Source organism: Globicephala melas, chromosome 4 (assembly GCF_963455315.2).
Source record: "Globicephala melas chromosome 4, mGloMel1.2, whole genome shotgun sequence".
In the NCBI taxonomy this organism is placed as follows: Eukaryota; Metazoa; Chordata; class Mammalia; order Artiodactyla; family Delphinidae; genus Globicephala; species Globicephala melas.
The window spans coordinates 78,153,275-78,180,200 of record NC_083317.1 but is presented as its reverse complement, the minus strand read 5'-3'; the positions used below and the strand labels follow the sequence as shown (position 1 = coordinate 78,180,200).

Sequence of the window (26,926 nt, the reverse complement as noted above, 5' to 3'; positions counted from 1 at the left end):
GCTCTGATGGTTAGAAAGTTCTCCTGTTGATTTAGATTCGGGAACATCCATCTGCCATCTCTTTTATTTAAAAATAACATTCCCATGCTGGAGTAGGTTCAGCTTGTGTTTCAGTACCTGAATGTGGGGCATTGGGGTTATGGAACCAAGGTTGATGGATTCTCTAACACGTGACAAGAAGGGGAGCTGCCATGAATCACCACGCCTGGCCTCCCAGTGGGCAGTCGGGCCTTCTTGGAGGCTGACATTTGACCAGCCTCTAAGGCAGAAAAGAGAAGCCAATTTATGAGGATCTTTTGCCTTGCACCCCCTTCTCATTGTCCCTTTGCTGAAGCCTTACTAAGGAAGCCCGATTCATAGAGCCCTGGGGCTAAGGAAGCAAAGAAACCATCGAATCTAATGCTTTCATTTCACAGAACACAGAGCAAAGGCCTGGAAACTGGAAAGAAATTGCTCAAAAGGCAGATGGCGAATTTTTGGCAGTATGGGGATTAAACTCTAAAGCTTCCAATCTCCAATTCCAGCTCCACTGCTCTTTCCGTATACCTCCATTCCCAGGAAAAGGCACGTCATCTAAATCGGCGTATCATAGTTTCTGTGTTCATTCTGACGTGAGAAAACAATAGGTCACCGTTGTTCAGGGGGAATTTCCAGAAATTACCTGTATTTTCTTAAAGGCTAAGGTCACTCATGGAGCTCTCTGATGTCCTATCTGATTTAAAAGCCCAAACAAAGCTGCGGAAGCCAGCAGATATTTTGTAAGGCAGCCTTACCTCTGCCTGGCATTTTGTGGGGCAGAAGAGGGGAGGGCAAAAGTATTAAATTCAGGCTTAAAAGCTCCTCAGAAATTCTTTACACACAGGAGACCAAGTTGGAGAAAAGAAGATGACTCCTGCCAAGGGGAAGAAAGAGAGAGATGAATGCCTGTGGTTTTCAAAGGTTAACGACAACAACAAAGCCCGAGTATTTGCACAGGGATGAATGTTCATTGGCTTTTGGCCAACAACTGTACGAGGGCTTGTGCCCACATCCTGTAGCTGTGGTTTAGGGACGCTGCTCATGAGTGACTTCTTATGCTTAGTGGCAGGAAACTTTAGTCACTGATGTGTAAACTCACCTTTGGTCTGCACCTCCCACAATGTGCTCTGAAGGCAGTTCGGGGACCAGGCCTCCTGATTTTCTTACAGATACCAGTTCCTCAGAGATTAAGGAAGAACTCAGTTTAAGGCCTTGGGAGGGACTGAGACTTGATCAGTACTTACCTTACTCCACTCAGTTGTAGCAACCCCTTAGGATAATTCTATAGCCACAGGGAGGAATTATGATATCCTCTGCGAAATCCTCCCTTTAACCTCAAAACCCAAGACAAAAAAACACAAGCTCTGTTTCATTTCAGGGCTGCAATATGAAATATGAGAGGCGAAGTCAGGAGGTTGCTTCTGAGCCTAGATCTTGTATCTGATGAGCTATTTTACACTCAGTTTTTAAAAGTTTGTAGTAAACTCAAAGTCTCCTTTTCAGTGAAGCTAAATGGAATTTGCAAGAAATCCCTCAAAAAGCAGATGGTGAGTTTTGGGCAATACTGGGATGAAACTCTAAAGCTTCCATTTTCCTGCTCCTAGCCACTGCTCTTTCCATATATCCCCATTCCCAGGGAAAGGCATATCATCTAAATCAGTGTTTCACAGTTGTCATCTAAATCGGTGTATCATAAGTTACTTTGAGGTGAGAAAACAATAGGTCCAGTTTAATTAACTCTCATGTTTTTAGGTAGATATGAGAGACTGTGATGCTACATTATGGGTAGAGAGTATGTTGATATCAATTTCTCTGAATTACCACCTCGTCTCTCACATCCTGTCCACAGGGCTACCTCATGCATCTCAGGAACTACTTTTCCTTCCTTTTGTATCTCCTGCTCACTCTTTATGGAATTATTGAAACAGATTGGAAGGGACCCTAAAGGTCATCTAGTTCAACCTCCTACCTATTGCAGGAATGCCCTCAACCAAAACACACAGCAGATGCAGGCTCAGCTTCTGCAAAAACATTGCCAGGGCAGAGAATCCCTTGCTTTCTACGGCAGCTAGTTCTACTGCCAAGCAACTGCAGTGAGTTGAAAGTTTTTCTAAATATTACATCCAAACCTTCCTCCCTGGAAAGTTACCTATTTGGTCCTTGATCTTCCTTTGAAGTTACCCCGGGTAAATCAATTTCCTATTTCATATGGCCACACTTCAAATAAAGGCAGCTAACTGGTGCTGTCCCAACAAAGTAGTTTTATTTTTGTTTTTTGACACAGACCCCCGGTTACCACAACCGTTCTTCATGTGCTGGATTATCCATAGCCCCTGTTGAACTCCTCCTTGTTCGTGGACTATTCTGTTTGGTTAACATTTCTTTTAAAATATTGTATTCAACACTGGCATGGCAATTCAAATATGGTCTGACCAGTGCAGGTTAGAATGTAGTTGTTCTTCACTTGCCAATGTACTGTTATTAATGAAATCCAGGTTTTCTTTATTATACTATTTGTTCACATGAAGCTTATGGTCAACTTCATACTATATATAATGCATAACATTATTTTTCTGATTTAATAATATCATTTAAGGAACCAATGAGGCCACTTTAGTATGGATTAATTGTAACGAACCTGGATTAGCTCCTAGTAATCACTGCTTTTCTCTTTTGACTTTTAAATTTATTTGTTAAATTTTTTCTAAAGTATGTATTTAATATTTTATCCAGAATCAGTGTCAGACTTATTTTTCTATAGTATCTGGCAACCAACATTATTTTTAAGTGGAATTTTTTTCTGTCTTCCGTCTAGAGGACAAAGTGGGAATTGTTACCATGATGGGCAGCTGAGCCAAAGAGGTACAGTAATCAGAATGGTTTACTCCATAGAGATCTTTTTTATTTTTTTTGTGGTACGCGGACCTCTCACTGTTGTGGCCTCTCCCGTTGTGGAGCACAGGCTCCGGATGCGCAGGCTCAGTGGCCATGGCTCACGGGCCCAGCTGCTCCGCAGCATGTGGGATCTTCCCGGACCGGGGCACGAACCCGTGTCCCATGCATCGGCAGGGGGACTCTCAACCACTGCGCCACCAGGGAAGCCCCATAGAGATCTTTGGTATTGGTTAGCTGATCATTTTGTCCTTAGAGCAAAAATAGATGGGCAGTCCACTCAAGTTTTATTTGGTCTGTGTAGGCAAGAGTAAACAGAAGGCTGACTTGAATCAGCACCTACCACCCCACTGTTACTGAAAGTGGGGTCCAGCTGCTTGCCACTCTAAAGCCAACAAAAAGACAAGGTTGGTGGAAAGGAAATTTGCTTTATTTCAGGGGCTAGCAATGGGGTTGGAGGGGAGTGTGGACTCATGTCCAAAGGCCAACTCCCCCATGCTGACAACCAGTGGGCAAGACCTTTAAAGGGGAGATTCAGGCGTGTATAGGCAGACGGAGGGGGCTACATGCAGCAACAGCGCAGCTAGCTCTGACAGTCATCTTGAACTTGATCATGTGGTGGTCTGATCAGCATCATCTTGATTGTTCAAAGTACAGTTAGTCTTCAGTTCCAGAGTCAGTTTCTTCCCATTTCCTTGAGGCCAGTTCTCGGAATTGTGGCAGCTTATGTCATGGCTACAGTCTGGTCATTATGTAGTTAACTTCTTCCAGCTGGTAGGGGTTTCAGTCTCTACAAAACAGCTCAAAGGATATGGCTCAGAGTATTATCTATAGCCCTTGAGGAGGAGCTAAAGGTCCTTGACTTTGCTTAATGACTAAACTATTATTATATTGTCCTGTTTGACTGTTTTCCTTTGTTTCTGCATTTTCTCACTTCTCTGATTAAAGTTCTTCTTTGGCTAAAGTTTTTCTACAGACAAAAGGCAGGCAGAGGACGTGGGGGAGAAAGGACCGTAAGGTCCTGCTCCGTTTCACCACAATACTATTATCTTCATTGAATGCAGATTGCCCAATTCAATGGCAATAATTCCCACTGTCATTTTTGGCCTATGGAGACTAGCCACAATGAAACTGTTTAAGAATGTTGGGTTTCCCCTCACGAATGTATTTCTCTTGGCCTTGGTGAAGGAAGTGTCTCTGAATCTTCTGAGGGGATATAGTTAGAGGGAAACTGAGAAGCTCTTACATAATAAATACACTTGAGCATCACAATCTCCCTAAGCCTTTGGGTACCTCCTTCTAGCATTTCAACTTCATTCAGTATACCCTTCCTCTGGGTACACCTCTCAATCAATTAAGCAAGCAAATTATTGGAGCCATTTTTTCTCCCACCAAGCCTTTTTATTGTTTCCAAAAAAGCAATTTTGTCCACAGAAAATCCCAGTGCCCCACATTTGTTACAAAATCATTCCCTAGGTATGATGCCAGGAGAAAACAGTGAGACCTGGAATTCCTCCCACCAGCAGCATTTTCTGAAATGTAGACAGTTTATCAAATATAATTTATTCAGAAAAAATACAGTGTTTTAAGAATTTAATTCCAAAAGAAGACTGAAAAAGCCCAAAGGCTGAGCAGAAAACAGCCTCTGTAACAGCACCAGGTCAGGTCAGGCTGAGAACAGCCAGCAGGGTCAGGCTCTGAGGGAAAGCCCACCGGTCCTACCAGCAGACGACGGTAGGCACAAGAGCCCCTCCCCTCCCACCAGGAATTGATGGCGGTGGCCGTTCTTCTTCCCAGGCTGCCCGCCCACCCACCCCACTGGGGGCTTCCTGGTCTCAACCAGGACAGCCGCTCGCCCAAGAAGCCACAACTCTTTAACACTGTGCTACCTCCTCCCAAGCAACCCCGCCTCTCCTTCTTCCGCTTCAGGCGTTGCTCAAGGAGTCCTGCCCCGCCTCTCTTGGGGGGGGGGGCGGGGCCGGGGAGGCTCCTCCGCAGGAACCAGCTGGACCACAGGGGCACATCTGACTCTACCTTTTGGAGTGTTTTGGGGTCTTCCTTTTTGGGTGACTTTGTGGCCAGCCATTGCAGTATCTTCTGGCTGCTGCTCCTTTTTGACCAGTAAGTGGACAGGAAGCCGACACTCAGGAGTGCTGTTTCGGGAGTCGTTCACCAAGGGAGAGACTGGATGGAAGCTGGTGTTCTCTGTGGGGTGGCTAAACTTCAGAGCTTCTTGAGCTAAGACCTCACCAAAGCCCAGCCACTTAGAGACTGCCTCCTCTCCATCTAATATGGCAGACCTCCTGGGGTGGATGACGTTGATTCAAGCCTTTGCAGGAACCCACTGTGATGATGGTGTAAAAATACAAGAACCCCCTCCAACCCCCACCCCCCCAGCAGTCAAAGATCCCGGCCACTGTCAGCAGCCTCCAGCTGTCCCAGACTTTCTCCCAGTCCTCAGGTCCCTATGCAGCACCCACGCTCTCTGACCTTTGTTTTGATTTGGGGGAAGTAGATGAAGTAGGGTTGCCTCTGGCTTCTTGCCTGACATGGCTGCCACTCACAGAATCCATCTGCTAAAACAACACAGCGTCTTCCTTTTCCCAGAGGCACCTTGAAGGACCGTTTCTCCATTATGGTGTCACTACAACAGCTCGGAGTGTTGAACTGCAGCTTGGAAGGATCAGCTCCTTTGAACCAAGAAGGGACCAAGCCCCAACGCATGGCAGTAACGATATGCTCAATTGAGTCTGTGCCCTTCTCCAAGTGCACCCGGGACAGGAGCACTGGGCTGCTGGCCTGCAGGCTCTTGTACGAGGGGCAGTACCGGTCCGGGTGCCTGGCGGTCCCTGTAGGCGCAGGCCCTGGCGAGGGCCTCCCTGGGCAGGTGGCAGTACATCCGCCTGCATACCCTCCGCGCCACCTTCACACTGTGGGTCCCTCCACATCAGGCCCCACACCCGCGTGTCTCTCTGCGCACCCTGCGCCAGGCCCCCCTGTTGGAGCCATTTTTAGTGACTCAAGCACATTGAATTCAGAATCTTACCCTGGTACCCTCTAATCAATAACATTTTGTTTGTCCCAACATTATATTGCTGCCACCTAGATCTAATGCGCTTTGAATCAGTTCCCATACATGTTTTCTGTTAGTATGAATTGGCAAAACCTCAAAATTATTTAGGGGCACGTTGCACCTTCTCATGAATAGTATTTTTTTAACTTATTTGTTAGAAGCTGAATTTGGTTATAAGTCTAGAAACAATGCAGAATGAGAATAGATTATTGTACATTTAATCACGAGCTGACTGACTACAATTGTTGATCCAATTGTGGGGTTTTTTTTGTTTTTTTTTTTTGCTTGAGTGAAACGATAAATTCCCTGGCACCTGGTATTGCCAGTTATAGATCTGGCAAGTTTTTTTTTTTTTTTTTACTTGATATTAAAAATCATCAGTGGCAGTTTACTGCCAGGTGTTAGGACTGCCAGGTGTTTTGAGTAGGGGACAGAAAAGGAAAAGGCTCTGCAACTGGTCCAGTCTGCTGTGAAAGCTACTTTGTCCCTTGGGCTATATCCCCAGTAGATCCAGTGGTGCTTAAAATCTCTGTGGCAAATAGAAATGCTGCAGGGAACCTTTGGCTAGCCCCTCCGGATGAATCACTGGATAGACCTCAGGATATTAAGCAAAGATATGCCATTCTTTTAGATAACAGTATTCCTTTTGGATTGCTCCTGGGCCCTAGTAGAGACTGAGCACTTGACCACACACCATCAAGTTGCAGTGCAGCCTAAGCTGCCCATAATGAACTGGATGTAGTCTGACCCACCAAGTCTTAAGTTCAGGCATGCACAGCAGCACTGTCTTATCAGTTGGAGGTGACATATACCTGATAACGCTCAAGTAGGTCCAGAGGGCCAAGCAAGCTGCATGAGTAAGTGAACAATGGTACCTATTCCTACTACATTTTCTTCTCTCTCAACCTACACCTATGGCTTCATGGAGATTTCCCTACAATCAATAGACTGAGGCAAGAACAATAAGCCTGATTCATAGATGGCTCTGCATGCTTTGCTGCATCACCTGGACGTGGACAGCTGTGACATCTTCTCCATGGTGGTCCTGAAAGACGATGCTGAAGAACGCGCCTCCTAGTGGGCAGAGTAAATGGAATTCCATTTCCATGTTCTGCTTCAAGACTACTTTCTAGTTTATAACTGAGGAAACGTATCTGGAGTAGGGGTGTGATCTAGTTACTCTCCCACGTTGTCTCACAGAGCCACCACTGCTTCCTAGTGGTAGAGACATGATGCCGTCTTCCATTTTGCCTGTATCAGGTTGGGTCCATTTCCACGTAATAGAAACCATTTCACAATTTTAAACACAAAGTGTTTTAATATATGGAATTAAGTATTTACAACATTGTTACAAAGGCTGGAGGCACAGGCTGGGACTCCGGAAGTGATTCCCAGAACAACACTGCAAAAGTGGCACACCCAAGGATTAGTTATCTCTGCCATACACAAGAAGCTAGGCAATCAGGAGGCTGCTATCACAATAGCAGGTACCAGGAGCACAGCCCCTTAGCTATAATTCAATAACCAGGAGTTTTTTCCTGGAACTGTTGGCTTCAGAGCCTCTTTCCATCTGCTAGATCTGTACCAGCAAAATGAATATGACAACTTCTGCCCCCATCCTCCTTACTTACTCTGAAGTAGGACGTGGGAAGAGCATTCTGTTTATTCCTCTTAATAGTGATTGCAAGAATTTATTGAGTATCTGTAGGTACCAAGCAGGGTGCTAATATCTTTGCATTCATTACATCAATGAATCCTCGAATGAATCTCTCAATATAATATTAATGCTAAACCTCCATCTTGAAATGGGGAAAGTAAAAGTACAAAGAGGCCAAGGAACTTGGCCAAGATTCTGTACACATTGGTAGAAGACCTGGATTAACCTAGAACTCAATCATATCCAGAATCTAGCTACAAAGGAATCTGAGAATTGTAATGTTTAGTTTTCTAACTTCTGCAGTTAAAAAAAAAAAAAAAAGCCTACTAAGACAAGGTTGGAAGAGATGTTGAGCTGGTCATTGCACTGAATCCTCAACCTGACATATTTAAGATAACTGTTGAACTATGTTTCAGCCTGATTATCAACTCCTTGACGATATCCACGTTTCTCCTCCACCACACACAGTTACCTAGGTAATTGGTAAATGTGTTTTATGATGCTGATCTCATAGGCATTTGGGTTTCAATCCATGTCAGTAGCACTTGTTTAAGCTTCCAGGAAAACACTGCCTCTTTGTAGTCTGGTTTTAGAGAGCAGCAGACCCACTTAGGCCTTCTCCCTGACTTTAAAAAGAAATAATATATTGATTTTACCAAGTCTTTTTTCCCCCAGACTTTGTTGTGGTTAAATCAAAAATACATAGCAACACTCAGAATGTGTCATCATTACAGAAAGTGAGGAATAGCATTTTCCTGGGGTAAAAAAAAAATCATAAAGAAAACTAGCTGAGTGATGCCCGGAGCACCAGCCAGGAGCTTGACAGCTTTAGAATGGAGCTAGTTTACCAGAAGTGTAGGCCACACCTAGAATAAGCAGAACATGATGACCTGGTAGGTATTCTGGCCAGAAGGAGTGTGTCAGGAAGAAGAGATGAGCTGAGGCTCTCCCAGGCTACCACCAGCTTCAGGGAAAGTGAGCTGCAAGCAGTAGACGCCAGCCAACTGATTCTAGTGACTTTTCAGATGATGATTCCGACAAGAGAGGTGGAGAACGTAGAAAGTAAAAATGACTTCCACAGGAAATACAACGTGTTCAGATTTGGATAAGTTTAGTATGAAGGGCTGTGGGACATAAGTGAAAATATTCCTGTCTCATCAACAGGTACATGTGAAGGTATGTTGCTCAGGAGGCAAGATCTTTGGCTTGAGATAAAGGCCAGGGAGTCATCCGAGAATGAGTGGTAGCTGAAACCTTTAGTGTGGATGAAATTGCTTAGAGTGAGGATATAGAACTTTCTGCAGTGATGGAAAATTCCAGAATTCTATGCTGTTCAACACAGTAGGCCGTTTGTTGTGAAATATGGCAGATGAAACTTAGGAACTGAAATTCTATTTTATTTTAACGAATCTAACCTCATGTGGCCAAAAGTGTCTAGTGGCTATCCTATTGAATAGCACAGGTATAGGAATAAAGAAAAAGATGCTGAAAATGAAATACTTAATAATAGCAATATTGAATATCTGAGCTTATATTGATAGCACCAAAGATAAAAAAGAACACATGACTTTTTGAGAGTTTTTTTCCCCTCTCATATTTTATTAAATGGTAAAGAAAATCCAATGATTCCAAAGAGTTGTGTCGGAAACCAACAGCTTCCCAACTCACCTCTTCCCACTTCCAGCTTAGTGGTAACTTAAGAGCCTTTCTTTCTGGTTCTGCTGGTAGTGACCTTCTATTTCTCTATACTGATTCGTCAATATCAGATATTATCTGTTGACTGCCTTCTATGAAAGGACCAGACTTAGTTCACATATACTATCCTTCACACTTCTCTTTCCTCTCTACCTGTTTATTTTCACTTTTCTATTGATAAAATTTGTTACTTAAATAATACATTTTCACTTCTATTTCTCTATCAATATTAGTTTCTATTTCATCTCCCCTCTGTGAAAATAAAGATGTTGGTGAGATAACTCTAGATTTCTCCAGCAACTCTTATTTTTTGCCTTTTGTCAAATATGCATTTACTTCTACCTTATCCAGGTTATAAACATTTACATTCTGTTCTGGAATCATATGAAGTGTGTCACACTTGTCTGCACTTGGTAATTCTGAGAAAAGAAGTGATGAGGCTTGTGGAAGGAGGAACGTGAGACAAATTATCTATGCTTTGCTTTAGTTCTCCGTTTTACTTTGCTGGTGCAAAAATAATAACTCATTGTCTATATGTCTCCAAATTTACCATATAGTATCTTATGATTTTCTTACAGGCTTATAAGTTATTAATATCCTTGTTTTGCAGATAAAGAAATTGAAATAGAAATAAATAGAATGACTTGACCAAGGTCATGCAACTGGAAGTAGGGAAGTTGACAGTCAAGTTAAGTTTTCTGATGACATATCACCTTGCAAATCTTTCTCAGTAAAGTTCCCTGACCACTCAAGTTTGCAAAAAAGTAACGGGTTGGGTTTCTTGCTTTAGGTTTAAAATCCATGGTTCATTTTGGAGCAGAGAAGTTTGAAGCTTGTGTTCTGTGGCCACATTTTCTTTCAAGGAACTGCAGAAATACCTCCAGGCATCTGGGTACATCATGAACACAAGTTGGCAAATGCTTACCTATCGGTAAAGAATCATACAACATTAAACTAACATTTACCGAGCACTCATGTGCCAGTGTCCAGGTTAGGATATTTCATACTCATTATTTTATTTGCCCCTCACAGCAACTCTTTAAGTAGAGAACATATTAGAGATGGAATTGAGTAATTTGAATGTCAGTAACTCACCCCTATCATTGAGTCTTCTCCTTCTTTAAAATGGGGTAGAATAACCTGTCCCCCAGACATATTTTGCAAGTGTGCATATTTGGAAGATGAATTGAATGTGTAAAAGGAAATGAGATTAAGTGGTTTGGTTACTTGGGAGATAGGTGTAGACAAACATAACACTGATGAGTAATAGTGAAGTCTTATGAGGCTTTACTTCCGTTACCGGCAGTGAAACTGACCCCAATGAATTGGCATTGGGAACTGCTCTCGTGCACAACGCAAATGACTCCGAACACTCTTCTAAATTGCTAAATTCCAATGAGGATCGTGATAGCATGATTGTGCAGTAGTGATGGGTTCCTGATCCACAAAACCGACCCAGGATATTTACTATCATTTTCAGTAACACTGTGATTAATGCAAACTCATTAAACAGGTATCTCAGGCAGGAGAGAGATCCAGATTTTATGCAGCTTATATGACAAGGGGGCTCTCCTTGAGCAAAAAAGACTGTAATACTATAAATACACAATTAGGCACAAAAATGAATGTTTTTGAATGGCACAATACATACCAATCAAATATCATCCCAATCAATATTAAAAAGTATAGATATTACAAACCTGAAATTTACTACAAAATTAAAAATTCAGAAAATAACATAATACCTTTGTTAATTAGCACACTTATGTAATAATACTTTGTTCATACTCATTGTGACTGCATATTATTTGACTACCTCTTCCTACGACAAGGGGAGCAGGTGGCCTTGGGTCCTAAGCCAGAAGTCAACAGTGTGGCCTGCAACAGCAGAGTAAAATGATAATGCCGAGATTTTGGTACCTATTTCACTTATACAGATTGTTTTTTAAGAAAGTTAAAAAAAAAAAAAAGGGAATTCTCTTGCGGTCTAGTGGTTAGGACTCCGTGCTTCCACTGCGGTCAGCTAAGATCCTGCATGCCGAGCGGCTCGGCCAAAAAAAAAAAAAGAAAGTAAAAAAAAAGATCTGTGTCTCCTTCCGCATTTGATCCTCAAAGGCTGTTCCACCTGAGGGGGTCTGGGGTCCAGGAGTGAGGTTCCCTCAGACCGTCCACCTTGGTCTCTCCAAGGATAACCAAGGAAGACGGGCTTGAGTAATCCACACCATGGAGTATTATTTAGCCATGAAAAGGAATGAAACACTGATGCAAATTACACCATGAATGAACCTTGAAAACATGATGCTGAGTGGGAGGAGCCAGTGATAAAAGACCACATGTTGTATGATTCCATGTGCATGAATGTTCAGAAGAGGTAAATCCACAGAGACAGAAAGTAGATCAGTGGTTGCCCAGGGCTGGGTGGTGGGGAGGGTGGGAGTGACAGCTAAAGGGTACCAGGTTTCTTTCTGGGATGAAGAAAATATTCTAAAATCATTGACGGCTACGGATGCACAACTCTGTGAATATACTAAAAGCAATAAATTGTGCTTTTTACACAGGAAAAAAAAATATTTTCCATAAGGAGAATTGTTCATTCATTTTTTTCTTCAGTTTATTGAAGTGTATTTTCATAAAATTATTATTAATACTTTTGAAAAGTTTCATTCAACTTTACAATTCATTGTTGATAATGCAAAATATTCATCAAGTTTCTTCCACATATGAGATATGAGATTTGGAAGAATTTTCATGGGCTACCTCTTGGCTCTACATATTTTAACCGTTGTTCTTCTCCACTACCCTCATGTTTCCTGTGCCAGATAATTGAGGGACTATTTGTATCTTCATAGGAGCTGAACTTTGGTCTTGCCCTTTCTTTGAATCTTGTTGCTAGTTGGTTACGGAAGTAGAGGCCAGTCTTCAATCAAGATAACGGATAACTTAACTCTTTGTGAAAGTGAGTGGGAACCATATAATTTTATCCTACCTGCTTAACCACAACTCAATGCTAATCTACCTCAACGTCCCTTTAACCATATCTCACAAATGCCTATGGTCATTCTGACACCCAACTGGAGGGGACGAGTGATAAAGGGGGAGACAAAATGGAAAGGAACAGCACTTTAAACCAATTTCAGTTAAATAAAATTTACTTTTGAAAATGAAGGAATAAAAGGAAAGAAAAATGGCCATGGGCGTCTATTGCTAGGGCCCCTCTCGCAGCCTCAGAATGGACCCATTAAGGGAGGTATTTTGAAATTTAATCTTTATTAGCTTCACAAAAAATCCACTCTGACCCTAGGATTGTGGAAGGAGTAACAGATTTGGAGTGCAAAGTCTTGATTCTAGTCCTGGCTTTCCCACTGATTCATAATATGGACCTTGGACAAGTTATTCACCCCCTGGCCCCTCAGTCATTCCTTTAAAAAATAAGAGTTTGACTAGGTAACACCCAGTTCTCTTCTCCCTCTGACATTGAATTGTGTCAAATAGAACTGGCTGCAGTAGCAAAATCCACACAAATGGGGACCTTCCTGCCTTCATGGTCTCAGGGCACATATCATCTAGGCCTAAATTCAGGAGGCAGAAGCAACCCTGGCTATTTTCACTCCGTTTTAGAAGCAGCTGCCTTGGTTTTCAAGAATGCAGTCATCTCTTCTCAAGGAAAAAGGTGTTGTCTTTCCAGGGACTCTAGTCCCCTGTGCATCCCAGTGATCTTGTGAGTCACTACAAGATTGATGAGGGGCTTGTTTCCATGGTGACCACTTCTGCTCTTTCCAGCAGCTGGAGGGCTTAACCCAGCCCTGACACAGCTTCCTCAATTGGGTTGGGCATCCACTTAACCAAAGCATTCAGGGCAGGACTTGACAGCTCGGCACTTTGGGCCCTGGAAGGGATTCCAGAAGGGAGAAGGGTGGGAGCGTGGTGAAATGACTCAACTGTGCTCTCATTTTTTCCATGGGTTAAGGTCTCAAGAGGTGTGTCTTAGCTAGAAAGGAACGTTAATGGCTAAGGAGGCGTAAGGGACTCTCAAATGCTGAATGAAACATTTCTTGGTGGGTGGGGCTGTCCAGCGAGACTTCCCCATCGCATTTGCTTCTGACCTTCATAGAACAATCTTCTCTCTACCCTGGTCCATTGGGCTACACTGACTACATCTCAATCTCAATAAATACACCTCTTTCACTACCAATCAATTCCCTGACAGTTTCCAGGTCTGTCCTCCTCTAGCTGCTTTTCCGCAGGTCTGTCAATGTAAGACCAAGAGCCACTTGCTTGAATGGAGAACCATGCCTAAAATTTAACAGACAGTCACAGCTGTGTTAAGAGGATTCAAGCTCGAGTACATTCTAAAATAGAACTCGGCCACAGAGGGCATGGAGACATGCCCTGCTCAACACTGCCAGAGAATGTGGCCTGAAGCTTGGGTTTTCACGCCTCAAACTCATTAACCCCAAGCCTGCATTTCACACATCATGTCCCTCCAGAATCTCTGGCTTCCTTTCTTCAAACAGAACACCCTTTTCTCCCTCAGTGGCTTTGACTGGTCCTTGACTTTGTTATTGATTCTGCTACTCACCCAGAATGTTCTGAATGCCAAGGCTACAGTAGGAAACAGAATGTCCCTGTGGGGGAAGACTTGCTCTAAGTATTAGAATTATTGGATTATAGGCATGTAGAGTTGGAAGAGATCCTAGAAATCATGTAATTCTACCACCATCATCCTACAGTTTGGGCAAAAAGAGGACCAAAGTTTATGCAGTGAGTTGGGGTCATTACCGAGAAAGTGGAAACTAACTCCTTACCCTGTATTTCTTTCTATTAGACCATTTAATAATCGTTATTCTTAACTCTAAATAATTTTGCAAAGATACTTTAGGTATGTTTTATAGACTTAGGTGCCTACTACAAACATCGAGCTAATTGCCTCAATCGTTTAGTTTGGGAGTAAAACCGAGCCTAGAAGTGCCAAAGAACTTATCCCCTGACATACACAGACATCCTAGATATCGTTTTCCGTATCCAAATCTCCACATACAAACATCATAGTTCATAACTAAACACACTGATGTATACATATATTCATTCAAGAGGCTGTCAAACTACGGGCTATGTGCAGGTGCTGTCTCTTGTCCTGTGAACTACTGAGAGAGGAAATAAGATAATGCTGAGGTGGGAGTCCCTCACACAGCAAGAGAGCCAGGCATGGCCCTCTCCCACCCTTGCACACTGTGACTGTAGAATAAGGCAGATTGGGATACCTATTTTTAAAAGGTTTAAGATGACTAAGGGAAAGAAGAAGAGAGAAAGATTAATTTAAACTAAGTCCAAGGAAGGCTTTTGGGGACGGTAGTATATGACCAGGTCTTAAAGGATGGGTAAGAATTTTACATGCACACAATGGCAGGGGGGTGATCATCAAAGAGGGAGAAGTAGTGTGGACACAGCATGGAGTTGGGGAGGGCATTGAGGGTGTTGTTGCCCAACTTGTGGTCAGCTGATGCTATATCCCATGGCTGAGTCAGAAGGAGGAGGAAGCACAAAATTCTACTCAGATAGAGGGAATTCTCAAAGAGTTATATCTAATTTCCTAGGTGTGAATTCCCACCTCCAGAAAAAAACACCAAGTAGGTAGGACTTTCAGATTTTGAGACTCCCTCATTTTAGCTATTTCTCTCTAAAGAAGTCCCAAGATCTTCCTCCTTGCCTCGGTTCAGATCTTAGCTTTCTACTTGCTAACACTAAGATCTTAGGCAACTGATCCAATCCTCTCGGATCCTTTGTTTTCTTATCCATATACCTCCTCTAGGGTGCTTGTGAGAATTTAAATAACATAAAGCCTCAAAACTGCTCAGAAGAATACTTGGCACCTATGAGTAAGTCCTTCCCTGTGAGTTCAGCCTCCCAAGGCTTGAAGACGGATATGGCAACCAGAATAACTGGGCCAGTTTTTGAGGCTTGGGTTGAATCGTTGACAAACCACAGAGTCAGTATAGTTATGCGTAGGGTGATCAACTGTCCCAGTTTGTCCAGGACTGAGGGGTTTCCTGGGATATGGGACTTTGATTGCTAAAATGGGGACAGTCCCAGGAAATCAGGACGGTTTGTCACCCTACTCTTGTGATTAAGAGTGGGGCCTCTGGACCCAGTCCATCCAGGTTCCAATCTTAGTTTTGCCGTTACCATATGCAAAAACATGAACAAGGTACCCAACCCTCCATACTTCAGTTTCTTCATCTGTAACATAAAGACTAAAATAATAGTACTAACCTTGTAAAGTCGTTATGAAGATTAAATAAGTTAGTATACATAATTTAGCTCTTTTTAGTAGTAGAAGATACCAAACTTTCTTTGTCTTGACCCACCTAACTCTAAGTTCCTTAGATAATCCTTAAAAAAATAACTTGTGAAAGGAATCAAATTAATTGCTACTTGTGTACTTACACACTCTCTGTCTTCACAATGGATCTGAGGTGGAGTGAATCTCTTCTCTCGGTGACCCTGGCACCGTGGGCTTGCCCTGTCCTCATATCGTGGCACTGTGTAGCTTGGTCTTTTGCATCATTGGGTATTTGGGTTAGAACGTGGCTTATGACTCAGAACTTTTCTACTCCCCCTGAAGGGAGCAGGGTTCCGCACTGGGAGTCAGGACACTGGGCTCATGAGTTCGACCTTGGCCACAGCCTTCCCTCTCTGGATCTCAGCTTCCTAATCCTTTAAATAAGGGGGTTGAATGGCATGACTCCCAAGGTCCTTTGGTTTTGAGTGAAGACATTGCAGGGATACATTTTCTTCTTTTCCCTTTCTTTCTCTAGCTCAGGAAACAGAGAAGGGAGAAGCAGACAACAGCAGTCTCCTTGCATATCCCAAGATGTCTCCCCATCCTAAGGAGGGGAATTCTGAAGCCTTACACAAAGGCTAGTGTAGGCTCTGCCCCTCTAATTATGGCCCATTAAGGCCCCAGATCCCTCCTGTCTGCAGAATGTTCTATTTAACATTCTCCCTGGCGGTGCTGTCGCCAAGGACGCAAGCCATTGCACTCATTTCTGTTGATGTTTATGTTGAGAAAGTAGATAATCCTCACTGCAGTGACAAGTTGATTGAAGCAAGTAAAAACCGAATAGGGTTTAGAATTCTAATTGCTGACAGATTCATAATGGTGTGTGAGCCTGGTGTCTGCCTGGCTGCCCTGCTGTTCAGAACAAAGTGTGAAGTTAAAGAGTATATTGTTTCTGGTATGAGATTTCTCAACCCCAGAATTGTTTCTTTTCTGAAGGGAGGTAAGGGAGAGAAATGTGGCTTTCTGAAAATGATGAAGAAAAACACCCAGAGGACTTAAGGGGAAAGAGACAATCAGGTGGGGTTTTCTAGTGAAAAGATAAGTGGAGATGGGTGTAGGGGGAAAACATCTTGAGTTCTAGTTGGATGGTGACATTGTGTCACTTGGGGCAAGTCACTTAACCTCTCTGACCTGATAAACGGGTCTATTAGATTGAAACTGTTTGCAATTTTGTTGTCTTACAGTAGTTTTCTATTAAATATTTCTAGGAAGAATAACACACAATCAAACAAACTCAGAATAGTTTTGATTTAATATCCCCAATCCCCTGGCACTAGCTGGGAATATACATTGTCCATTGATATCTATATGTGTATGTTAAATTATACAAAGTAGATCACAAGGATTCACAAATTTCTAATATCGGCTGTCCTTGGGTTGATAAGGATGTCAGTAAGACTAAGGGTTGGGAAAAATGTATTTCAACTGTAGCTGCATAGCTTTATTTCTTATATAAAATATTTGAAAGAAATATAGAAAAATATGAAGAATTATTAATTATAGGTAGTGAGAAATACAGGTGTTATAATAGTTAAGTACTTCTCCTATTTCTCTAAATTAAAAAAAAAAGTTGACTAAATATTATTTCTTCTTCAAATTCGAATATTTTGTGATTTGGTAAGGCATCCTTTTTGAACCTCAGCTTTCTCATTTATAAGATAAGAAAGTAAGTCTAGGTGATCTCCAAGATCCTTTGAATCATTAAATTCTATCTCTGGTAAGAAAATAAAAACAAGATGCCTAATTGATAGGGAAGGAAGAACCAATTTTAAGCAAGTATGCTGGAAGATTGTGTTGGGACCCTCTTAAAAGTAAAGGTGATAATTTTGTCTTCCTTTCAACTTCCAGTAATTCTATGTAGATATATAGTTCCCAAATGCTAATTTAAACATCTAACTTTTGAGAATCACCCACAGTATTTCTCTGCCTTTGCAGAAATTACCACTATGATGAAGAGGAAAGTGGTAATTATTTCAGAGGAAGAATGGGCTCTTGCAATGAAGTGTGGTTTGGGAATTAGAAGATTCAGGATTTTAGTCCTGTCTATGGTACTCTCCATCTAGGTGACTGAGCAATTCACTTTAACCTCTCGGGGTCCTGGTTTCCTCATTTGTAAAGTGAATGAATTGGACTAGGTTATTGTAAAGGTCTCTTCTGTAAGGAAAAAGAAAGAAGCAAATATTTTACTTGATAATAAAACCACCCTGGGAGAAAGATGGAAGACAAACAGCAACAGATCAGGAATGTCATAGGTAGAGTTCATAGTGATTATAGCTATTAGACTAGCTGTGATCAGTCTTTAGGTCATCTGGAAGCCAAGTATTCCACAGTTTTATTTCAAGGTGGAGTCATTCTTTCAGTCCCTTCTCTCTAGACTCTTTTTGCTATCTTCTCTATAGCATGTGCACTCTGTGCTGCTTTGCTCTTGTGCTGGGCTGGGCTCCTTACTTATCTTTGTGTCCTGAACATTATTTTTCTTGATGCTCTGATTATTCTCCATGAAAACACACACACACACGTACACATATGTATATACACACACATTTGAGATTTTTCAACCTCAGAAATATATATATACATATATATATATGTATATGTGTGTGTGTGTATATATATATATATATATATATATATATATATATTTGTAGCTCATGGTCTTTGATTTCTTAACCACTTTCATTTTCAGGAGTATCCCTCCAGTGTGCACTCTGGGTAACTTCCTAAGACTTTGGTGCTGAAAATCCTTTGTGATGGATAATTTCATGTTTATAATAAATAATTCTTTTACTCACTCATCAGTTATCACTGGGTGGAGTTAAAAATGATTTTACTCTTCTGGAAACAAAATATAGAATGCTTTTTTTCATAAATAAACTTTAGTTCTGTACTCTAATTGCTATATTATTTTGTCTCTTCGTATCCTTATCTCATATCAATCTGACTTCTTTAGAATCATCTCCTGGATTTATACAAGTCTTTCTCCAGTAAGATGGTGAAAAGCTTCAGGCACATTATGAGCTAATAAATTGACAGTTTCTAGATTAAAGCAAACGCAGAGACAATGATTAAAGAGCTTCTACACTAGTAAAGTGAATAATAAGCACTCAGAGATTGTCCGTGGATAAAGGATCCCTGTGGGCATATTTCAAAGTCCATTCAGTGGCCAGGGGTTGGAGAGCTCTTCTAGAAGAAGAAATACCATAAATCACTTGCTCTTCAGATTTTTTTCGAAGGAGACAGAGACTGAAGCCATGACTCAGGCTTGCCAAGATTTTAGACCTGTGGTTCCACGAAGTCTAAGAATTCTGCAGCTGAGACCACTGAGTTATGTCTTTAGTATCAAAACCCAACTGAGCATGGATAGTCCCCTGGCATCCTGAAGACACTAAAATAGGATGGTCCTCTACCTTTCTCTAACCGTTTTGTTTTTTTTTTGCCAGTCACGACTTCCATTCTATGTTATGGATGGTGGTGCAAATTCAGGAAAAGGTACCTGTTGGCCATGCCAAACACAAAAATTGCTTAAACAAACACAATTTAACCATTATGAATATTCAATCCTTTTGTTAACTTTTAACACCTGCTTTTTCAGAGCCGTTGATTTTTCTTTAATGAGAAGTCTCACCCTGACCAGCTTAAAGTGTAATTGACAGAGAGAAAACAGAGCCTGGATTATTGTCACTGTCGATGGACCACAAAGAAGACAAAACCTGATGACAGTGACGTGTGGGGGGGAAGTTCCAGTGATATTGTATTTTCTGATCCACTGACAATCAACACGTGTTTATGGAAATCACTCTGTCACTGGATTTCCATCACAAACCTTGGGAAAGACGACTGAGAGAGTGAGGGGAGAGGAAGAAAGATTTGGAATTATCCCCGAGAGAGATCATAAATCTTCTATAGGGGTTGATTTCTTGTAACTATTTCTTGCCTTAAGAACAGTTAAGAGTCAAATGACTACCCTGAACTATTGCTTTTCTGCTGACATCTAAGAGAAATACAATATCTTGATATTAGACAAGAGAAAGAGGATTGAAAGTTACGTAGCTCATTCTTCTTATTTAAAGACAAGGAGACCAGAGAGTGAAAGCCCACGATCACACTGAGAACCAGAGCTGGAAGTTGTATTTGATTTTTTCACTCACAGGCCCATGTTTAGTCTGAGCTTTGGAGGTAGACTGTATTGGCTTTCAATTCCAGCTCCTCACCTTAAGAACTGTACACTCTTCGGCATGTTACTCAACCTCTGTGCCTCAGTTTCCTCATTTGTCAGTTACAGATAATAGTAATATCTATTTCATAGGACTGTTGTAAGGAGTAACTCATATAATTCAGGTAAAGTGCTTAACACAATCCCAGGCACATATTAACACAATATGTATTAGCTCTTCTTCTTCTTATTATTATTATTGTTACACCATACACCTGAGGGCATAGTGAGTCAGATATGTGATCCCTGGACAGCGAGGTATGGTAGGAAGATAAACCTGATCCGATCCCCCACTGTCATCAAAACACTTTTGAGACTCTGCATTGCCTTCCGAAATGCCTGCCTTCCATATCCTCGGGATAAGGCTCACAAGACCCTTCCTGGTTGGCATCAGCTGATATTCCCAGCCCCATCCTTGGTCATCTTCCCTCCTTATCCACGTGTCTGCTGTTCCCCTTCCCAAGGTTTGATCAGTCCCACCCTAGTTTTGTCAACAATCCATGACCTCTCTCATCTGCAGGGCTTCACAATTGTCCCCTCCACCTGACAGATGCTCCCTCTAAGCTCTTTTCCTTGTTAATTCCATGGACTCTTCGAATTGATTTGCTCCACCCAGGCAACCCCTGAACAATCTGGACTTACTTTTTTAATTTCCTTCATGACACACGTTTGATTTTCCTATTTCCTTGTCTATCTATCTGGCTTGACTAGATATAGACCCATAAGGTCAGGGATTATATTTTTTCCACTGTTTTATCCCAGCTTTTAGAGTAATGTCTGCTTTGTGGTTGCTGCCCAATAAATATTTGTTGAATTGAGCAAATGATACACAGGATTCCTTTCTCCCTAGATAAAGAATCTTGCAGCCTGAACATAATGCAAGCTTTTGTTCTATTCCCAGTTGCTGGTAAATGGGAGCTTACAGGTCGGAATCAAAATCACCGAGGTAGCAGTTTCCCAAGAGGGACCCATCTGAACCTTTGACTACACATGAGCAGGGTTTAGGAAAGAACATTGCTGTGCCCTGAGAGAGGCCTGGAATATAAACAATCCAGCCATGGGAAAGAGAGGAGAATGGTGATTAGGTCTCTGTGCTAAGCGAGGCACTTGAAGATATATGATTTGCATTGTCTCTCTGGGTAATCCTCCCTTACATTTTCTCATGATTGCCTGCAATAAGATTTCTTAATCATTTGGGGGGTTTAGAGTGTGATCCCTTGAATGTATAATTATCTCCATTATTCAAAACAAAGAAGACGCGTGCCAGTCGGAAAAAAATAAAAATGTAGCCTCCAGCAGAAAACCAAGCTCAACTCTCTCCCTCACCCCCAGATTCTCTTTTCTGTTTATTCCCAGTGCCTTCCCTTACATGAAGCATTTCACATCCCTGTTTCTGAGGGCCCTTAAATGGAAGCAGCAAAGTAAGAGTAAGTACAAGCAGTGGATGGGTACTGGGACCGAAAGGCATGCGGCATTCAGTTCAGACCAGGTTAGATGGCCAGATCTCACAGTAGAGCATGTGCTGGGCCAAAATGAATTTGCTGCACACCTACATAATTAGTTTCAGTGTTGTTTTGTCTTGTTTTTTCTTTTCTTCTCCTTAGGAAACACATTATTCACGTATGCTCCTGAACTCTTGAAACCATGGCTCTGGTTCCTACAGCCTGTTCAGTCACGGGCTTGCTGTCTGTAATCCTGGGGACAGCCCCCCTCACCTCTACTCCAGACCACTTGGTATAATAAGAAAGGATCCCACGTGGAGTTTAGATGAGTTGATTCTGGAGATGTCTCTGCCGAATACCAGGTGGGTGACCTTGAGATCTTTCTTCTCCTTCAGTTTTAATTTTCTCATCTTTAAAAGAAAGCATTGGTTTACAAAGGCTAGACAATTTTGTTTTTTTTCTGTAAAGGGCCAGATAGTGGATATTTCAGGACTTGGGGGCCACATGATCTTTTTTGCACACGCTCTGCTCTGCTGCTGTAGCACAAAAGCAAGCCACGGCCAATAAGGGTGAGTGTGGCTGGGCTCCAGTGACACTTCATCTATGGACACTGAAATTTGAATTTCATATAATTTTTACATGTCATGAAGTATTATTCTTCTTTTTCATCACCATTTAAAAATGTAAAAACCATTCTTAACTCATGGGCCATATAAAAGCAGGCTGCAGGTCATAGTTTACCAATCACTGACCCATATCTTAGTTCGCCAAGGAGGGTCTGTAAAAGTTCAAGGGAGACGTGTGCCATGAATACACAGCAGCACACTTTGTTCCATTGATCTGGTTTGCCTTTTTGTCACAATACTTAATTTACCTTGAATTTCAAATGCAATTAAATGTGGGCGTGTGATTTTTTTTTTTTTTATCAAAGGGAGCTTGAAAAGACTGAGGAAGTCTTTTAATTTTGATTTTGATGATCTCCAAGACCAACACATTCATACTCTAAGAGCTCCTGGAATGGGGTTGCAGCTGATCTTCAGCTTCTAGGGTGATTCTGGGCCACTGTGGACCAAACAACATTTGTTAAATTTCATTTATTCATGGCCGTGACAGGGAGCTGAGGCATGAATAATACAAAAGAGCGGATACAAAATCATTTATACTGCATTCAGCTTTAAAATACATCATGGTTATTTTCTCCCTCTGAAGATTTACCTTCTTAATCCCTTTTGCTGATATGAAAATGAGTTTGCATTACCTGAGCTCACAGTGGATTATGGTAGAATTGGGATGCAAAGGAACGATGTGCTAGAAATGCAATAAAAATGACACCCCGGATTAATTCTTCCTTCTCAAAGCCTCTTGACTCTCCTAGCCACTGAGCTTTTTCTTTTTCACCAGTTTCTTCATTGCTCCCCCTCATCGGAGCCATAATATTGTCTTTCCCATTCTGACCATTCAACATAGCCTGACTCTGGTCCTGGGACTTCCCTGAGGTTTCCTGTGTGGCAACACACTCCCGTGCTTACCTGGTTTTGAGACTAGGACCTAGAAAACACTGCATAATTTGAATAGTTGACTGACCCATAAGGAACTGACTAAGAATGGTGTGTCAACTTCAATTAAAAAACTTTTTAAAGGTACTCTGACGGTGGAGATCTGCCTTGGCTTGCACGTGAGTAGAGGTGGAATAGCCCTCCATCTGGTGATGATTTTTTCATAGTGCCCTCTTTTTCCACCCAGGAAGGTGTCACCACTTTCCAGGTTAGCAGACCAACATACGGATGCCTTCTGAGCAGACTCAGCCACCCTCTTCCTCCGCATCCTGGGCCTGCCTAGATCCCCTCGTAGGCCGTCCCTAGGATGGCCTCCTGTCCATTTGCTGACATGATTCTGCACTGGGACTCTAATAGCTACCTGAGATTCTAAGGGCCAAAAGGAATTCTTGTGACTTACATGCATTTTAACTGGACAGGAGATAAATCAGATAGGGATACATTCTGTGATTTCACTTGGATAGGAGATTAATAAAGTAGGAGGAATAAGATACCCTGCAGGGTCATCTGAGCCTGTCTCTTAAGACCCTGCAGCAGGAGCTCCTGGATGATTGAAAGGTTGGGGGTATGGGAATTCTGGATTGTAAGTGCTTTTTAACCCTTCCTTCCTGGCAAGGGATCCCAAACATTCTGTTTTCTGGAAAGCTGAATAAGATTTTTAGATATTAATTAATATTTTTACCTCCTTCCAATTTCTTGGATCCTGGGGCTATTCTCTTTAGCCTCACGCTGTCAAGGTGAATTGTTACTGCAGAAGCACAGAAACAAGATAGGGGGAAAGGCTTGATTTTTTAGTTTCAAATTAGGCTTTTCAAAGCCCATGACAGAAATGAAAACTTTCAGAGCAAATGCGGTAGAACTTTTCAGAGTCTGGCTCTTCTAGAAATTCATAATGAAGGTTCTGGCATGGATTGGTTTTGGCCTAGAAGGAAGCCTAGAATGGTTTTCATATGGATGGTAGCTAGATAAAAATCTGGAGATGGGGAAGAGAGATGAACAAACTAGTGAGAAGCTGAGGAAAGTTCCTGAGAAAGTGACTCCCCCCTACTCAGTGGTTCACTTGAAAGAACTGGGAGGTGAGTGGTTAAGTATTACACTTTCCCCAGGTGAGGTGATCTGAGATTAATAGCTGATCAGGAGCTTACTTCCTGTCTGGATTCTAGCAGGTTCTAGGATACTTTGTCTAACACAGAGGAGCGGCGCTGAACAAGGATTGGTGGTGCATCATGTCTGGGCAAAAAAGAACAAAGACGTACCTCAGAAGGGTCTGCAGCCTCAGAGTGGCATGGAAGGTATGGGAAATGCTCCAGGCATCAACTTGGAGGGTTCAGAGATAGCAGCCTGTGGATCTGGAAAAATCTCATGGTCAGGAAAAAGCAAAGTCAAATAACAAACTAACAACTTTTGCCACCAGACAGAACTGGGATTTCAATTATATAAGATATCTATATATAAAGATTTATATCTTGATATATATCTATATATAAAGATTATATACAAATGTACTGTATTACAGTTTTCTTTGTGTATCTGTGTTTTCTGTATTGGAAATACCATATGTGCTACACTTTTTAATAGCACGGGTAAAGGAAGGACAATATAATGAGTGTACGAGCTTCATGAAAGAATAAACTGGAAGGGAAATTTGAAAGCAGAATGGAAAATATAAGATGAAGGAAAGAGCTGTGGGGATCGTGTAAAGTGATGACGGAGGTAGTCAATGGTCCTGCTCTATGTGTTTCATCAGAACATATGTGGGTGGCAGGTTCTAGATCTAGGGACCAGACCTTCGATTGACAGGAATCTTTAGGGAGCATGACTCAAGCCACTTCCTATGAGGGAGTCACTTGCAGAAGATTTAATGGAATTATCTTTATCATTTTCATACATCTGAAGGCTGGCATGGAGGAGGCATTATACTTGTGCTCTAAGGGTTAGAGTAGGACTAAAGTTATGGAAGCTCCAGGAAAAATGATTTCACAAGGTGAAGTAGCCAGTGTTGTTCAAAGATGGGATGAACTGTTCCTAGGAGTTAGTGAGTTCTTTCTAGAGGGAGTTTTCAAACAGAAATTCCAGAGCCATTTGGCAGAGAGCTGTACAGAAAGGATCAAACAACAAGTTCCAGTCCAAACCTGAGATTCTAGTAGCTAATGACGGCCCTGTGAAAACATCGACAGAGACAAATTGATCTCAAAGGCTCAGCAGGATACGGGGAAGACCAAAAATGAGGACCTAACTCACAAAGTCATTTTCTGCTTGTATGCCTTTGGCAAAGTATAATGACTGGACACGTCTTCTAGCATAGACTTTCATTAGTCGGTTGGATAGGAAGATTTCAGGTTTATTCTAAATACGGAGACTTGAATATTGCCTAAATAAATACTGGATAATTTGACAGCGAAGAGCAGTTTGAGAAGAGAGTTGTTATTCTCATTTTTTAAATAAACATACACAAGAAGAGGAAAATAATTGTTTCTAAAGGCGGTTTTAAAGGATCAGAAGCTGGGATTGAGGAAGAGGCCACAAAGCTCCATTTTACTGTGGGGTGTCATTTTTCAAATGGCTCCTAATCACATTCCCGAGCCTGTCTGGAAAGGCCAAAATATTAGTGTTCTTAGGTGCAAGGCAGTTAAGTGATTACTGTCTCGTGCCAAAATATCTTGGTTTCAGCTGAGATCGACACAGCGAAATTACAGTCTCTGTGTCCTTAAGTTGGCCTCAGACTTTTCTGACAAACAAAAAGACTACAGTCACGCCACCAAGGCATGTGTAGAACTCAGGGTAGAGCTCAGAATCAGGATCTTGTCTCCTCCTTTGAGTCTGCAATTCAGACTTTAGACATTGGACAGTCATCTTTTTGTCCAGAAATTTCACATCACATCCATTCATTCAGCAAATGCTTTTTTAGTACTTCTTATGTGTCAGTCATGTTAGTCACTGCGGGGCTAGAAGATAAAGTAGGCAATGTCCTGGCCTTCAGGAACGCACAGTGGGAGTGGAAATCCAGGAAACCACGATAAGAATGCTCTGCTTTGCGTTACAATAGAGTCCTGGGAGCAGTTAGTGGTGGACTTCAGAGGGTTGACGCAGGCCAACGTTTAGAGGTAATTAGGTTTTAGGCAAGAAGGCAAAGATGGAAGATTGTGACTGGCAGAAAGAGTAACATGTATTAATGTCTAGGGGTGTGGAAGGATAGGAAGCCTTAGTGTCTCAGGCTGGCTGGAGGAAAAGGTGGATGGATGTAGGGGATTGCAGGTTAGAGATGAGGCAAGCCAGGTGAGAGGGACCCAGATGCTAAAGGACTTTGTGAGCTAACGCAAAGAGTTGGAATTACATCCTGAAAGTGATGGGAGATGTTCCTATTTTACAGGGTTGCTGAAGAACCAACGAGATAAGACATGTGAAAATGTTTTGTAGGAACATGTGTATCTAGAAATCTGTTTATATTTTCTGTCATTTCAATTTTGTGGGGAAAATCCTTGGACCATAAGAGAATATAATCAAAAGATCGTAAAAAGAGATAAGTGCAAAGCTTTCCGTGGTGGGAAAGGGCTCAGTGAGACTCAAAGCCAAGCTAAGCACACGATAGGGAGGCAAGAAGGCACCCTAACGCCTTCCAGTAGCCCAGGGAGGGTATGGATGTCTCAGGGAAGCAAGCGCTTGTATACATACAGAACGTGACTCCTTGAAATTTACACTGGTTGTAAAAGACTACAGACCAAGTGAATTTACTTGCTTGGCAGCCCTGGAAGAGTCTAAGAGTGCCCTGGTCCTTGAGATTTCAACTTTTAGAGGAGCATAAAGTGAAAATAAAATATTCTAAAAGAAGGTGTTGTGACAGAAAGAAACACTAGAATCCAGGGTCAGATACAATCGGAACCACATTTGAATCCTGGAGATCACCCCTCCCTCTTTTTGTCTTATTCTTTTACATTTTAATGGAATTTATTGAGATATACTTAGCATTTTGACCAATATTCACCCATGTTACCACCACCCCAGTCAGATATAGAATATTTCCATCCACCTAAAATGTTTCC

General features: G+C 41.9%; 1 pseudogene; it reads right to left on the bottom strand.

Annotated features, from left to right (window-relative positions):
• Positions 1 to 137: 137 nt before the first annotated feature.
• Positions 138 to 23,154, bottom strand: LOC115857466 (abasic site processing protein HMCES-like; annotated as a pseudogene).
• Positions 23,155 to 26,926: the final 3,772 nt, after the last annotated feature.